The sequence below is a fragment of the Athene noctua genome, chromosome 34, assembly GCF_965140245.1.
Source record: "Athene noctua chromosome 34, bAthNoc1.hap1.1, whole genome shotgun sequence".
Taxonomy (NCBI): domain Eukaryota; kingdom Metazoa; phylum Chordata; class Aves; order Strigiformes; family Strigidae; genus Athene; species Athene noctua.
The window spans coordinates 1,106,463-1,111,476 of NC_134070.1; the positions used below are offsets into that span (position 1 = coordinate 1,106,463).

At 61.0% G+C, this 5,014-nt stretch overlaps 1 long non-coding RNA gene across 1 annotated transcript; it reads right to left on the reverse strand.

The window, feature by feature from the left end:
• Window positions 1-2,248: 2,248 nt before the first annotated feature.
• On the reverse strand, window positions 2,249-3,324 carry LOC141972655 (uncharacterized). Its single transcript, XR_012635421.1, has 3 exons — window positions 3,199-3,324; window positions 2,589-2,780; window positions 2,249-2,489 (listed from the first exon to the last, which is right to left on the reverse strand). It is a non-coding gene; the product is annotated as an uncharacterized LOC141972655 (long non-coding RNA).
• Between the last annotated feature and the right edge of the window lie 1,690 nt (window positions 3,325-5,014).

Sequence of the window (5,014 nt, forward strand, 5' to 3'; positions counted from 1 at the left end):
CCGCGACCACCGACTCAGTTGAAGCCCAAGAAGCCGCGTCCCCCCCCTCGGAGCTGGGCCCAGCAATGACAAGACCCTGTGTGTTGGCATCGCCACGAGGCGCGTTGGGAACCCGCGAGGGACAGGGCGATAAGAAACCCCCCGGTCACTCCAGCCCCGGTGTCTGCGTGTGCTCCCAAGTGGAGAAATCCAGGGGGGTTCTCTGGGGCGGGGTGCTGGCCGGGGGGAATTACCACCAGCCCCCAGCTCTGCGCCGACTCCCCAGAAATAAATCCCTCTGCTCGGGGGGGGTGTTGGCGTCTGGCACGGGGGGTGAACGACCCCGCTCGTGGCACAACACCCCGGGAAGGCCGGGGATGGAGATGGGGCAGGTGGGGATGGGGCAGGGTTGGGCTCTTGGCTGCTCCCACCCTCTGGGGGTGAACCCGGGAGGGGGAAAACAAAAGGAGAAGTGAGAAAGTTGTGGGTGGAGGTAAAAAATAGAAGACAGGCAGGAGGAGAAGTGAGGCAAAGGCCATCAGTCATCACCCGGATGGAGCCCCCCCAGTGCTACTGGGGGATGCTGGGGGGAACTGCGATAGAGCCCCCCCGGTGCTACCAGGCGAACCCCCGCTCCCAGCCCCTCTCCGCTACCCTCATCCTTGAAGAGGAGCCTCAAGGTTTAATTACACAAAATAAATAATAATTTTTTAAAAAAAAAAAAAAAAAAAGAGCTAGACACAAAGGCAGGCGATATCTTTTTCTGTCAATAACTGCATTTGCCCATTCTCACGACCCTGAGAGTTAAAATAAACAATTAAAAAGAAACAACAAAAAGGACCGGAGTTGATAAAATCCCATGGAAACAGGGAATTAATATTTGTTTTTTGGTTGGTTTGGTTTTTTAACAAAGGAAGGAGCCGCCGCCATTTGACCTCGTTCTTGGGCAACTGCGGCCTTTGAGAAATGTGGATTTTGGGTCATTCCTGGGTGGCCACGGCCTTTGAGGAATGTAGATTTTGGGTCGTCCCTGGGTGAGGACCTTCTGCTGGAGGACAGGGCTCAACCGGTGTTTGAGAGATAACAGAGAAACTAATTTAGATGTCGCCAAAAATATATATATCTCGGTCCTAAGTTGGATCTCCAACCAAGGACCACAAGATGGGAGCAGGGACTTGATTTCACCCACGTTAAATAATGTTCCCTCTCTGAAAAATATCTTCCACAGGCTGGAATTTAAACGCAAATCTGACTAATTCAGCCCGTTAATGTGTTTCCAGCAACCCAGGATGGAGGTAAAGGAGAAGAAAAGTCCTCCCAGTTGGTTTCAAGAGCTGGTCCAGTCTGGGGAAGGGGGACGTAGCTTCTGGACATCTCATAGGACCCACCTCTCAGCTTAAAAAAAGCCAGATGTTGGGTTTATCCTGCTCGGAAAAGCTTCGTTTTCCACACCAATTAACATCAAGCGTTGTTAATGATGTCTCTGGGTTATCCAAGGTGGATTTTATTGGTGGAGGATCACAGGGGGGGTGAAAGAGAGGAAGTTGAGGGCAGAACTTGACGGCCCGTTGCAACCCGAGCATGAGGTATGAGGCTGGAGACCCCAAAAGTCGCAGCCCGCCGTGGCTGCCCACCTACACCAGGACAGTTGCCACCACCTTCTACCCCACGTGGTGGTTCTGGTGGGACGTCAGCTCCTCGTAGCTCTTCCTACACACGGAGAACTTGTAGGGAGTTTCCTCTATGTGGATCTACTGGTGTTTGATGAGCTTTGAGCTCATGGTGAAGCCCTTCCACAGTTTGGGATGTCTATAGGGTCTCCCACTATGACGGATCCTCTGGTGGGAGATGAGGTTGGAGCCATCGCTGAAGCTCCTCCAGCACTCGGGGCAAGCATAGGGTCACCCACACCTGGAGAGTCACCACCACCTTCTATTCCACGTGGTGGGACCTCAGGTCCTCGTAGCTCTTCCAGAGTTCTTCTCATAGAAGATGGTTCTCTTGCCATGATGGATTCTTGGGTAGGGATGAGGTTGGAGCCATCGCTGAAGCTCCTCCAGCACTCGGGGCAAGCATAGGGTCACCCACACCTGGAGAGTCACCACCACCTTCTATTCCACGTGGTGGGACCTCAGGTCCTCGTAGCTCTTCCAGAGTTCTTCTCATAGAAGATGGTTCTCTTGCCATGATGGATTCTCGGGTAGGGATGAGGTTGGAGCCATCGCTGAAGCTCCTCCAGCACTCGGGGCAAGCATAGGGTCACCCACACCTGGAGAGTCACCACCACCTTCTATTCCACGTGGTGGGACCTCAGGTCCTCGTAGCTCTTCCAGAGTTCTTCTCATAGAAGATGGGTCTCTTGCCATGATGGATTCTCGGGTAGGGATGAGGTTGGAGCCATCGCTGAAGCTCCTCCAGCACTTGGGTCACCCACGGGCGTGGTGATGGATCGGGCCCTCCCTCCAGCTGAAGGTGCACTTGGACATTTTCAGTGTTGACCACCTCTTCCCCTGGAGAACAGCAGCACCGAGGTCCTCAAAGATGCCCCGGCCGTGGGAGAAGCTGGGCTGCATCATCTCGTGGTGATTCCCCAGCTCTTTCTCACCCACCTCCGAGCTCTGGGAATCCTCCTCCTCCTCCTCTTCGATCCTTCCAGCTCCACAGCCCTGAGGAGGATGATGAAGACCAGGAGGACCTCCCTGAAGGGTGAGAGGGTCCCTCAAGCTGAGGGCGTTGTTCTGGGGCGGGCAGGGAGGGCAGCAGCACCTCCAGGGTTCTCCACGGGTTTGGCCCACCTTGGCCTGGAGAAGGAGCACGGGAGAGGACGGAAGACGCTTGGAGCCAGCTCCAAGCCTGACCGACCTTCCTCCTCTCTCCCTGGAGGAGAAGACACCCCATAGGACCCGCCACCTCCCTCCACCAGCTTGAGAAGAAGCTCTTGGAGGTCACCAAAGGCTCCTCGGCTCTCCCAGCCCTCCAGGGAACAAAGATTATTCTTGGCCACAAAGCCGCTTCCTTGGGTTGTCCCAAGTCGCCCACCCAATCCCCGAGGGTGTGGTGGCGCCACCCTTCGTGGGTTTCACCCCTCAAAACTCCAAGCTGGTGTCATCATCTCCACACACACACACACACACACACACACACACACACCCCGGGAGGGGGGGGGGTCAAAATTCCCCCGGAGTGGGGACAAGTTGACATCGTCCCCTCGGACATCACCTTCTCTCTCTCTGGGCCACTTTCGGGCCACCCAACGTCTCCTGAGGGCCACGGGGCTCCATGAGGAAGCAGAAGGATCCATCCTGACCGGATCCCAGCACCGTGACCTGATGGGGTGTGTGTCCCCCCCCCGCATCCTCTGTCCCCCCCCCCCCCCCACCTATTTCTGCTTCAGAGGGAGCCGGGTGGGTGCTGAGCACCCGCCGGGGCGGCAGCAGGATGCGGGGAGGTGACGGGGGGGACCACGGGAAGGTGTCTCAGCACCCTGAGTGCAACAGGGGGGGGGAGGCCACATTCGGCTTCTGCTCGCCCCCCCCTTATCCCAGCTACCACACACACACGCCCCCCCCGTGGCGCGGGCGCTGCGGGTGCCGCGCTGGGATCACAGGCCTGCGGCTGCCCGGGCGCTGCGGGAGCTGCCTGTACCCTGCCTGCGGTACAGGCAGAGCCGGGGGGGGGTCGGGGGGGGGGACACACACCCAGGAGTGCTGCGGATTATGGGGGGAGCGCAGCTGGATCGGCGAGAAGTCGGGGGGGGGGAGCGTGATGCCAGCGGGGATTATCCATCCCTCCGCGTAATCCCCGTAGGGAAGGAGGGGGGTGTGCGGGCAGGATACGGCCCCCCCCTTCACACCCCCCCCCCCACCCCCCCCCCCAAGATTAGCTGGGTGTGCACAAGAGTGTGCAAGGGATTTTAGGGGGCGGGGGGGGGGGGATTAATCTGGGCCAGGGTTAGGGGGGGGGGAGCCCGAAAGGGATTTGGGGGGGTTAATGTGGAGTTGTCGGCCTGCGGGGGTGTGCGGGGGGGGAGGAGATGGGGGTGCAAGTGTTGGGGTGTTTGTTTGTGTAAATAATTTTTTTTGGGGCCCCCCCCTTAAAGGAATGAGGCGCCGCCACGCGCGGGTGCGGGTGCAGGTGGGCGAGGGGGTGCGAGGAGTTTGGGGGGGGGACACGGAGGAAGAAAGGGGGGGGTGGGGGTGGAGTTGGGGGGCGGGGGGGGCTCCATGCACACACACACACACACACACACCCCCCCCGGGGACAAGGCGCCCCACGCGTGTGACACACACACGTGACACGCGCACACGCGCCCGTGGCCACACGCAGAGGGGTGACACAACCACACGCAGAAACAGCCCCCCCACACACACCCCAATAGCCCCCCCCCAACCCCAACAGCCCCCCCCAACCCCAACAGCCCCCCCCCAGCCCCCTCCTTACAGCCCTCCCCCCGCAGCGGGGCCGCACCCCGCTCCCGAGGCGGAGCCGGCACCTCCCTCCCCCCCCCCGTCTTTCCCCACCCCCCCATCCTTCCCCCCCCCCCTCCCCAACCCCCCCCCACCCCCCCCCGCACCCTCCCCCCCCCACCTGGGCCCCTCCCGCGGGCAGCCCCAGCGCCCATCCCCGTGGCACCGCGTCTCACCCCCCCCCCCCTCCGCCCCCCCCCCCCCCAAACCCTTCCATCCCTGGGACCGGCCGTGCCCCCCCCCCCCCCAACCCCCCCGCTTTCCCCCCACCCCCACCCCGCGTCCATCTGTCCGTCCGTGGCTCCCCCCGCCCCGCCCCCCCCCCCGGATTTTTTCCCATCCCTCCATCACCGGGAGTTTCCCATCCTCCATCCGGAGCATCTTCATCTTCAGCCTCCTCCTCCTCCTCCTCCCCCCCCCCCGCCCCAAAACAGCTCCGTGACCCCCCCCCACCCCCCCTTGCAGCTCCGTGATCCCCCCCCAACACCCCCCCTCGGATTCACTGCCCCCCCCCCCCCCTCAATCTCCGTGCCCCCCACATTTCGACAACCCTCCCCCCCCCCCCCTCC